Source organism: Echinops telfairi, unplaced genomic scaffold, assembly GCF_000313985.2.
Source record: "Echinops telfairi isolate 266 unplaced genomic scaffold, ASM31398v2 ScPeMD7_15;HRSCAF=58, whole genome shotgun sequence".
NCBI lineage: Eukaryota > Metazoa > Chordata > Mammalia > Afrosoricida > Tenrecidae > Echinops > Echinops telfairi.
The window spans coordinates 6,844,293-6,856,707 of record NW_022103912.1 but is presented as its reverse complement, the minus strand read 5'-3'; positions in this window follow the sequence as shown (position 1 = coordinate 6,856,707).

Sequence of the window (12,415 nt, the reverse complement as noted above, 5' to 3'; positions counted from 1 at the left end):
AGCTGCATATCTTTTTTTTTTTTAACATTTTATTAAGGGCTCATACAACTGTTATCCCAATCCATACACACATCAATTGTGTAAAGCGCATTTGTACATCGTTTCTCAAAACATTTTCTATCCACTTAAACCCCCGACATTAGGTCCTCATTTTTCCCCTCCCTCCCCGCTCCCCCCCTTCCCTCATGAGCTCTTGATAGTTTATAAATAGGTATTTTGTCATATCTTGCCCTGTCCGACGTCTCTAAGGCTCTTTCTAATCAATGATTCCTTTTTCCAGAATGAGACATTGTCCTTATTCATACTGTAACCATCTCCATGGGTTTTTCATGCAGATCCACCAAAGGCAAGGAAAGTCTCTAAAGCTGGAGCTGATGTGGAAGAGACAAAAAGGCAAGCAACATAAAGGAGATGTGTTTTCTCAGGCAACACTTCCTTCTAACTATGTATAAATGAAAATAAAGCAAACAGTCAAATTGATTATCTGTCAAAAATGACATGTCTAATGATACTTAAGACTTTATCTGTTAACCTTTAGCTAGTTATTCTGAAAGGAAAGTTCACTGGTGCCCTAATTCAGTTAAGATTAGGAGTTCATCCCAATATGTGAAATATCCTCCCCCTTTGTATCTTTGATTTCTACTTAAAATCCTTGTTCAAGGATGCTTCTTTCTGTTTCCTGAAATCTCCATGCGATTCCCGGTGCTTGGTGGTACAAATGGTTAATGTGCTTGAATGCTAACCAAATGGTTGGAGCTTTGGGTTTACTTCAGATAAAAAGATCCAGAAGTTTCCTTTTGAGAACTCAGCCATAGAAACCCCTACAGAGCTGAGGACTACCTTGACACACAGGAGGTTGTTATGAGTTGGCTTGATGTTAAAACCAACGTTGAAAGTTCATGTTCTCACCCTACTTCTTCTGAAGGTGAACTGCAAAAAAGAACTGTCTTAGAATTTGGATTCATGGGTTAGGATCAGGAAGAAGATTATTTTAGAATTGGCATTACTAAATAGAATTCTCAGAAGGTTTCATCTCAAAGCTAAACCCTATGATCCTCTATGCTGGTAGATACAAATATGTATAGGTACGTCCTTAGCAAATGTTAACAATGATTGCAGAATGTTGTCTAGAACAGAAGTGGCTGCCTTGAGCTGGCCGGTATGGAACTGCTGATGGGACAGGCATCAGCCTGCTATGTCTACAGGATCTGAATTAGTAGGCATGCTCCACTGTGTCACTGCTCATCGTGGTTAGCTGCTGTAAGCTCGGCCCTTGATCATGGTAGTCCCACGCAAAGCCAAGCAAAATGATGTCAAATCCGGCACCGGCACAATAATTAGTGGCAGGTTGAACTGTTGTGATTGATTGGGGGTGTTGTTTTTTTCCTTTTAAAATCATTTTATTGGGGTTCTTACAACTCTTATCACAATCCATACATACATCAATTGTGTCAAGCACAGTTGTACATTTGTTGCCCTCACCATTCTCAAAACGTTTGCTCTCCACTTAAACCCTTGGCATCAGCGCCTCATTTCCCCCCCTCACTCCCCTCTCCCCCCTCCCTCATGAACCCTTGATAATTTATAAATTATTATTTTGTCATGTCTTACACTGTCCGACGACTCCCTTCACCCACTTTTCTGTTGTCTGCCCCCCAGAGAGGGAGTTATATGTAGAGCTCTGTAAACAGTTCCTCCTTTCCACCCCACCCTCCATCCATGATAATTTATAAATTATTATTATTTTTTCAAGTATTACATTGTCTGCCATCTCCCTTTACCCACATTTCTGTTGTCAGTCCCCCAGGGAGGGGGTTATATGCAGATCATTGTGATTAGTTCCCCCTTCTTCCCTTCCCTTCCCCTTCCCTTCCTGGTATTGCTACTCTCACTATTGGTACTGAGGGGTTTATCTGTCCTGGATTCCCTGTGTTCCCAGCTCATATCTGTACCAGTATACACCCTCTAGTCTGGCCAGATTTGTAAGGTAGAATTGGGATCATGATAGTGGGGGGGAGGAAGCATTAAAAAACTATAGGAAAGTTGTATGTTTTATCATTGCTGTACAGCGCCTGTCTGGCTCATCTCCTCCCCACAACCTTTCTATAAGGGGATGTCCAGTTGCCTACAGATGGGCTTTGGGTCTCCACTGTGCACTCCCCCTCATTTACAACGATGTGATTTTCTGTTCTTTGATGCCTGATACCTGACCCCATTGACGCCTCCTGATCACTCAGGCTGGTGTGCTTCTTTCATGTAGGCTTTGTTGCTTCTCAGCTAGATGGCCACTTGTTTCTCTTCAAGCCTTTAAGACCCCAGACACTATATCCTTTGATATAGTGCACATTTGCTTATGCACCCTCTTTGTCTTCAGTGATTGTGTCGGGAACGTGAGCATCGTGGAATGCCAGTTTAATAGAACAAAATATTCTTGCATTGAGGGAGTACTTGAGTAGATCCCCAATGTCCATCTGCTACCTTAATACTAAAGCTATAAATATATGCACATAGGTCTATTTCCCCATTGTCATATAGAAATTTATTTACATATGTACATGCCTGTATGTAGACCTCCATAAATGCCCTTTGCCTCCTAGTCATTTCCTCTATTTCGTTTTACTTTCCTTTTGTCCCACTATCATGCTCAGCTTTCCTTTGGGTTTCAGTAATTCCTCTCGGTTACGTTGCCCTTGATCATGCCCTACCAGGTCTCCTACACCCTCCTCGCCATCAATTTTGGATCACTTGTTCCCTTGTTCCTGGATTTGTTAACACCACTTCCTTTCCCCCCATCTCCCCTTCTCCCCTGTCCCCCTGGAACCATCAGTCCCATTCTTTTCTCGTCCAGATTGTTCATCCTGCCTGACTGATAGGGGTTTTAATGGTTGATTTCTTTAACCTGTTTGCCAGTCCTTTCTTACTATTCATCATAGTCTGGCAACTTCATTGAGACATAGTCAGCATCCTAGAAACACGAAGCCTTTACTACCGACAGGTAGTGATTGCACATGAGATTGACCATCAAGGGAATCTGAATCTCTCATATAAAAGGCAACATTTCCCCCAAGACCACAAGTTCTATTTTAAGCAAATACCTTTTGTTTTTGTTGCATACTTTGTTGTATTTTAGAACTGTGTAATTATATAAAGAATAACAGTCGAGATAGGAAATTGGATGCGCCAAGCTGCTCACTTAGGTGAGAAATGATTTGGCCAAACCTGTTTCCGTGGCCTGTCATATAGTAGGAACACATATGGAAAGACTACGTCTATGTCTCTGAAATTGACAAGGAACAAAGGTGACATAGAAATTAGTGTGGATGACCCTATAAAATAAGTATAGCCCTGGGATGGATGTATCTACAGTTCATTGTTTTGATGCTCATCTTATTAGCGTGGCTTCCCTGGATGAAAGATACTTATTTCTCTGCTGGATCTTCCTTTGTAAAGAGGTGTCTTGGGCTAGGTTCTCCAGAGAAGTAAACACAATGACATATAGGTTTATACCAAGGGAATGACTTACATAATGTAAAAACAGGCATGTTCAACGTCCACAGATCAGACATCAGGCTGGAGGCTTCTTGTGCCTGGAGGAGATGCAGGGGCTGATGAGCCCAAGACTGGCAGGCATACAAGCGTCTCACTGAAGAGGCGAATGAATCCTAGGTCAGGTGGGCAGACTTGTGACTGCGGAAGTAACTGCATCCAAAGTCCTCAGGTGAGATGGCATGCCACTGACAGAGTGGACAGGCAGGACTGCAGGCACGTGACCCAAATTTAAAGAATTAAAGACTCATGAGCCAAACGCAGAATCCAGACCCAATTAAAAATAAATCGAAACCAACACCCCCAAATGAACCCTGCATGTTTTCCTACAACACTCATTTATATTAGAAGCAGATGAGGGAGAACTAATTATTAAATCACTGAGAATCCTGGCCCAGTCAGGTTGACACAAAACTTTAACGGTCACAACTGGAAAATTTTTAAATGTAACTGCATAGTACATGACAAATAGAAGAATTAGTATGCAGACTTGGGATTTCATTACATGACTATTTGAACTTCTGAGACATTCTATGTAATTAAATCAGTTGAAAATCTGAGGTGTTTATATACCCTTGTAAACCCTCCCATGTGCATAGATTTCAGAATACATTAAAAAATAGAGTGAGGATTAGAAGAACTAGAAGACTTATTAGAGAATCACAGTATGATTTCCACACAATAAAATGTACAGCATTTTTTCTTATTTGTATTCAAAGACAGAAGCTAACATACAGTGGATTTCAAATGGTTCATGGAAAAATTCCATTATTTTTGCATTCCATTGTGCCACAAACCTTTTCAAGCACCCTCATATTATCCAGTTATGCTTTATTGTATTCTCATCAATCCCAACATGTGAACAAAATTTCATGCATTTTATTCTAATGGACTCATTAAAAGCACAAATTGACCAGGAAAGTTTATCTATGACAAATTAAAGATCAAGGAATTGAGCTAGTATTGAATAGGCATCAGATTCCAAGACCTGTTATCCCTAGGCATTCAATAGGTTATTTTATTTAATCTATAAAAGCTCTATAAGTGGGTGCTATCCATATGAGATAGTTAAAGTTTATTGTGCCAACCTGGCTGATAAACACATGTGGGGTTAATTGAAGGGCGGAGGGATAAATGCCCCAGTGAGCCTCACCTTCCTAGTTCTCGGGTCTCTTGCTTTGTGATGGTCGGACCAGGGTGCAGCTGCCTTAGCCAGTCCCCTGCTTCAGCTGGGAAGGCTGACTTCCTGCAAGACATCCCTGAGGAGAAGCCACATGGACCTACCCTGATACAGCCTTGGGTGCTGGAACACCCGTGTGGAGACCCCTGCCAGCACTGAGATGCTTACACATTCACTGACTCGGCTTTCCTCCTGTAGTTGGCATCATTGTGTGTGTTTTGTGAGATGGAGGAGGACTTTGTGGATTGGTGTCGGACATATGGGCTCATGTTGGACTTGTGGGCTTGGGCAGCACTGGGTTGGCATGTTTTCTTGTGCACTTAACCTTTATATAAAACTCTCTCTTATACATGAGTTTCTGTGGATTTGTTTCTCTAAAGTACCCAGACTCACACACCATATAAAGACATGAGGACAAAGAAATGAAAACAACAGTAACTGAGTGCTTACTAATAATCAAATCCTTTGGCAGCTGTTCTGGGAAATCTATGATACAAGGATTATGTTCATTTTGCCGATCAGGGATACTTCCCCAAGAGATCAGCAACATGCTCCTAGAAACACAGCTTGCCGTGAGAAAGGAGGGATATTAGGCTTTGTCTGGTTCACTTCAAGGCACAATCTATTTCCCTTATAACCAGCCATAGTCTTTGAGATAAGTTAAACCAGCTACAAGCCAGCTAAATTGCTTACCGTATCAGTGAAGGTGTCTCCCAGCTATTTTGTATTCACCCCACAGTGCCTAGCGTTGTGTTCTACCACACTGGACAATCAATGAATCCTTGCTGGATTGATGGATGAGTTTGGGTGTATGATTAAGGAACACTCATTAGACTCAAAGAAGTGCTGTGTCGTCATGTTAGTAAACAACTTTATGAAATGTTTCTGAAACGTTTAGATAAAATAAAATTATCTTCCCCTTAAAATCCACCTAGTAAAAGTGAGGATTTTATTTTTATTTTATTTGCTTTTTAAGGTATTGATCTGTAAATCTGATTAAGTAACTAATGAAAATAAGATTAGGAAAAAATTCCTTTTAAACAACGCTAAAGAATAATATATTTCTCATATCTAGATTTAAGCACAAATTCACAGAAATCTTGATGAATAAACACATAAGTTAGTGCTCTGTGCTTCAGTACCTAATATATTTATTAATCAATAACTTGTCATACAAGCTATATGTCATTTGCCACAGTAATTGTAAGAATCTGGCTTCTATTCCCTAGAGATGGAAAAAGGAGGAAATACCTGTCAAGTACCTGCTCTGCATAGGCGGTTGGCTAGGTGGTGCACACGGACTGCTTTATGTTAACATAAAAAATGACTCATATCGAGGGTGTGCTACTGTAATCACAAATGGGTGAGCAAACTGAGAGGAGGAAAACTAGGTAACGAACACACCTACGTAAGAACACCGATTTCATCTACCTGTTGAAGTCCGGGTCTGTTCTACTTTTATCATGCTGGCTCCAACTGCTCAAAATACACAGAGACCTATGGAGGCCAGGAGGGTTTTCACGCCAAAGGATTGGAGTAACCGAATAATGGGTAATAAAATATTTACAATAGCTACAGGGTCAAGGATAAGTGCATTTCTGGAAAAATATAACTGGAAGAAAATACACCACAATGTGAAGAGTGGTTAAATTGCATTACATTACATTTCCGTATGCTTGTAATGGAAAAATTTAAGCCCATCATGAAACAGAATAAGTGCATTTTAGGACAAAGCTTTACATCAAATTAAAGAAGGTTGTGGGAGAAGAGCAGCAAGATGCCATTGGTGAGATGGCGGTTTCACTCCACATTGCCACTCTGACTGAACTGCGGCATAAAGCACTCATTTGTGAAACTGCACATTGACTTCAAACCCAGGTTACATGCAGGGGTCATGGACTACTGATGACTGGCGAAGAACATTGAAGAGGACACCAATGAATCTTTCTACTCATTACCAAGAGCCGTTAGGCGTATGGTCGATGTTGGACCGAGTCAAGGAGAAAAGGCTAGCATGCTTCAGGTTCAGCACAGCCTCCTCTGAAGGAGGGCTTGTGGATTATAAATCTGAACCTACTCATGTGTCTTCTACCAACAATTCTGATGACCATGTCTAATCCAGGGATGGTGAAAAGGAAAGTAGAGTGATTGGGAGATCCATAAGACATTAAAAACATGAACAAACACAAAACCATTGCTGACACCACAAATCCAACTCTTGGTGAATCTGTGTGTTGGACAGTAGAATTTATCCCTGTAGTTTTGTGGCTATACATCTTTTTCCTTTTATGAAATAAGAACACTAGGTATATATATATATTTATATATTAGGTTAGTAGTAGAGTGAAAACCATTTGTGCCACCCAGGGATCTTAAACAGTCATTTTTTTATTCTTATTTTCCCCTTTCTTTCTGCCTTTATTACCCTATACAAATTTCTCACATAATATTGACCGAGTGTAGAAAACATATTGACTATGGTATTTCATATTAAGCACATCTAATCCAAAATGCAGGTGTGACATTTCATTTTCAACTGTCCTCCAAGAGAAAGACCCCGACTGCCTGAGTACTGCTGCAGAAAATGCTAAAAAGAATGACCAATCTCCTAAACATGATTTAAAATATTTTTAAATGCTAGGAAATTACTTCTGCTCCTTCTTGCAATGAAGTTTTGTTTTCTCGCCTTCTGGATAGGTTGACTTAAACATGCTAAAACAAGGCTTTTGTAGCAATGAGTAATGATGTCAAACCGCTAACCGAGCCCAGGAGATATTTTGCATTTTCATTTTTATCTATCTTACGTAACACCGCGATCTCATCTCTCAGGTCAAAGCAGACTAAACGGGGAAATGCCGCTAGAGATTGAGAAAGGGGAACAATGCAAATGGATGGGCCAAGAGACTCTAAAGCAGACCTAGGGAGCTGCAGTGCTAAGCGATCTGAGAACATCTATTTTAGGGGCCGGCAATTCCACGCAGGCTAAATAACCTTTGAGGGCATCGCACCAAATTGATGTTCCAAATGGTGACCCAAGTCATCATAGTCAAACGTCAGTTTAAGGAAGCACAGAACACAATATAGTGCTTTTAGAACAGTGTGCATCCAAACTAGATTTTGAAATATTTTCACTCTTAAAGGGAACAGTCCCTTCGCCAACTCTGGGGGTTAAAATCGGGTTGATTTGATTGGATTTGAGGTCCCATTGGCTCAGTAGGTTTTAGCACTAGGTGAGGTGGAGGCTGCTTGCTCCTGTGGCTCAGATGACGTCACTGTCTTGCATCAGGTCGTCTTAGAGCTGTTACTGTATGAACCACACCAGGGAATTGGTGAGGGAGGGAAAGGGGACAGCTTGGAAAGAGAGGTTACCTATGTGCCCACAGAAAATGAATTCAGCAACCCCCCCAACACCACCTTCATAGGTGAAGGACATCCACACAGAGAGCTGAGGGTCACTAGTACAGAGATACTGATGCACAAAAGCGTAAGAAAAAGGCAGACAGAGACATTGATCTGCATTAGACTGAATTAAAGCGAACCTCATAGAACTGAAATAGATTGGGTTTCATTCTAATTTGTCCTCCCAAAATGTATATGCATAAATAGGCATGGCTTCATTTCCTCTCTACATGGGGGTTGGGAGGCTGATGTTGGCTATCCAGAAGAGAAAGGCAAAAGGCTTCTAAATGATTTCATTCTACCTTATTGAACACATCAATGCATTTTAATTGGGTCAAGAAGGTGGAAAATGGCATCTGGTGAATCCGAGGTTCATAGATTATTTGGTGATAGAACTAGCTTAATCGTATTGAGGATGGAATGAGAAGCATTCAGTCTTCCCTGGACTAGCATTATAAAGCATCCTTCCTGGTGCTTAAAATTGATCGTGTATTATAGTGGTTAAGTATTTTCTTTTGAAATTAAATTACGCTGATTTGAATCTATGCTGAATGTATTGCATATGGATTTAATAATAATTTGTCTTTTGGGGGTGTGGCACACTTACATCGATTTATATCATTCAATAATTTTATTCAATATTGTTTTAAAAGACAAAACAAACGTGGAATAATTACTCAATAGAAAAATACATTTTATGAGTGAAAACAGTTGTTATATATTGCATTAGGAAAAATAAAACACAAAGGTACTTTTGATTAATTAGAGTACATGAAATAGCTCAGTAAATGTACCAAGGTGAATTTAATTTTTATAAATTAAATTTCACAGTTTAAAATACCATTGTGAAGTATTATATATTATGACTTCTTACATCTAGACTTATATTTGTAGGTGGTATCAGAACCTTTGCTCTGTATCTGCATGTATCTATTAGAAGTAAAGTTCCGCGGTTTTTGTTTCCTCACATTTTACTTACATGCATTTCTTATTCACAGTCTACGTTGTTCTTATCAGGTGCCGTCTAGTCAGTTCTGACGTAAGGCGGCTTCACAACAGAGGGAACCGCTGTCTATTCCTGAAGCGTGCCCACAATGGATGCTATGTTTGAGGCCATGGTTTTGGCTGTCGTATTGGATCTGTAACATCCAAACGGTGAAAAACAAGCAAGCAAACAAACACAATTGTTTTCCTTCAAAGCTGAAGGAAAACAAAGCATGATGCACCCAGATTTAGTATGTACACCTGCCTTACTTCCTTGGGCGTATGATTGGGAGTTCTTCTGCTACTTGTTTTGTTTTCATCGAAACTCCTTTCCTAAAGGATGTTTGCAAAGACATTATAGTCTTGCAATTAAAATACCGATTAGCACAGTAGGAGGACATTAGGAAACATGGGCAAAAATTGTGTAACAACCATTTCACTTCATTTATGACGTATTAGATGTTCAGAAATTATCATCAAATCAGTGAAAACACCTATTGCTGCTTAGAATTGGTATTAAAAGGTGGCATCAGTGACAAAAATAATAGGGAATTTCATATATTTTGAAATGTTTATCTCTATTGTTTTCTTTATTTTTATCTCTATTGTTTTCCTTCAGCTTTCTTATTCATACATATAAACACATGTACATATGCAAAAGCATGTGAGTGCATGCACACACATACAGACCGTTAGAGCAGACCGAAGAGCATCTCATTTTAAAAAGACAGGCAAATACTACTAAGACACAGTGCAATCTAAAGGAGATATCTGGTTGCGACTATAAACATAACTTTTTGTGAAGATTGGTTATAAAATGAACATTTGGGGCTACGCATCAAAGGTTACTAAATTAAGACTGTTGGATAGGAAAGGAAATTAAGTTTTAAAGCAGCTGTGAAGCAAATGAGAGGAGCTTCCAAAACAAACCTAGGGCTACAACTGAATAACCTATAAAGGCAAAGTAGGTTTGAAATATGGACATAATAAGCAACATCTTGAGATTACTTTGGGATAAAATAATTGGTTGATTTTATGTCAATGATAAGCATACTGGTTTTAATGCAATTTCTTTGGCCCAGATGAGTGAGTTATAAGGCAGAAAGTCGAAGCCCCAGTGCTCTGGTCCTCGTTGGGTAGGGCACAATATTCTTGTGTCATGATGCAAACATGTCTAGTCAATATCATCCAAACGGCAGACACGAGTCGGGGTATTTAGGGCGTGGAAGTAAACAAAACAAAGTCTAGAAGGTTGTGAAGTTTCTATTAGACCCGGAAAAATTGGACAATAAGCAAAAATATATTATTGATATATATAATTTCGATATATATTTGCTTATATATATCAATATCAATGTTCCAGGTGAAAATGAATATTATAACATAATGAGTCAGGATAAGGAGGATAGAGAGTAACGTGAATGCTACTTTAGAGCAATCAAAATAATCGCAGTGGCGTCTAGGCCAACTAACTCATGGCAACCCCATGTGTCAGAGTATAAAACTGTGCTCCAAAGGGCCTCTGATGACTGCTTTTTGGGGAAGTAGATAGCAAACCTTTCCTCCAAGGTTCCTCATAGTGAACTTGAACCTTCTGCCTTTAAGACAGCCACTGAGTATGCCAACCATTTGACCATTTGATGACTCCAATTTATGGAAAGTGATCAGGAACGTCTTCCTAGTGCAGGAGCCTTCCAAGGAGACTTGGCCGGAATGAGCCCTGTGGCTTTTAGAAGAAAAAGCACTCCTAGCAGAGAAAATAGCAAAGGCAGTTCAGGTAATTTCTGATTAAGGACCATCAAGGTACTCCACGAGGCCACAAAGCTATGTGTGCTAGTCTGGGTACTTAGAGAAACAAATCCACAGAAACTCATGTATAAGAGAGAGTTTTAAATAAAGGTTAAGTGTACATGAAGAAAACATCCCAACCCAGTGCTGCCCAAGCCCACAAGTCCAACATTAGCCTATAAGTTCAACACCGATCCATAAAGTCCTCCTCCATCTCACAAAACACACACAATGATGCCGACTGCAGGAGGAAAGCCGAGTCAGTGAACGAACAAGCATCTCAGTGCTGGCAGGGGTCTCCACACAGCTTCTCCAGCACCCAGGACTGCATCGGGGTAGGTCCATGTGGCTTCTGCTCAGGGATGTCTTGCAGGAAGTGAGCCTTGCCAGCTGAAGCAGGGGACTGGCTAAGGCAGCTGCACCCTGGTCCGACCATCAGAAAGCAAGAGACCCGAGAACTAGAAAGGCAAGGCTCACTGAGCCATTTCAATTAACCCCACTTGTTTATCGGCCAGGTTGACACAATAAACTAACTAACTCACTGTGTAAGTAAACAGATAATGTAGGGAGAGGCAACGACAGAGAAGTCCTGGAGCGTGCTGTAAGAGATTGTGATTTTCCTTTCACTGAGTCCCAAGGCGATTGGAACATTTTGAGTCAAAGAAGCATGTTATCCTCGTCCCTTTGCTCCCTGTGAAGAAAGTGAGGGACGGTAGTGGCATGGGAAGCTTTTGAAACGATTCCGGCAAAATGAGCTAAAAGTTGGACCAGGTTTCTAGATGTGTGAGAGAGAGAGATGTAGCTGGATCTAGAGTATATTTCGAAAGAAGGGGCAATAGGATTTGTTCATGAATTCCGCTCGTGCGTGAGGGGAGAGAGAAGTGAAGAGAGACCCCATGATTTCCAGCCTGAGTAATTGGAAGGATGGAGCTGCTAACTTACTGAGATATGGAAGATCCTGAGAGAGGGAAATTAGAAGTTCATTTTGTGGGTCATGAAGACTTTAAGGCATATATTAGAAATTCAAGGACACAGAAAAATATACTGAATATTTATCCAGCAAAGGAGGAAAATGAATGGTCTGGCATAGGGGTCAGCAGACTTTGAGACGAAAGAGCCAATCCTGTCCCTCACAACAATTAAAAAATTTCGTGAGAGCCATAAATGTATTACAAACAAAAGAAGTCCCCATGATCTGATTAATATCCTTTTAAATTTTTATAAATGAAAATATGATAGTTTCATTTTCATTTCAGTGCCCACATGATTCTGAAAGAGTCACCTATGGATTTCGAGCCACAGTTTGCTGATCAAAGGTCTAGGGGGATGTTTAGTAAGATGATGTAGTCCATAATTCACCAGAGTTTATACATTTCCACCAGGACTTTATTTTTCCAGCTTAATACATTATATCTTTTTTTAAATTAAATAATCATTTTATTAGGGGCTCATACAACTCATCACAATTCGTACATACATCATTTGTGTCCAGCACATTAGTACATATGTTGACTTCAT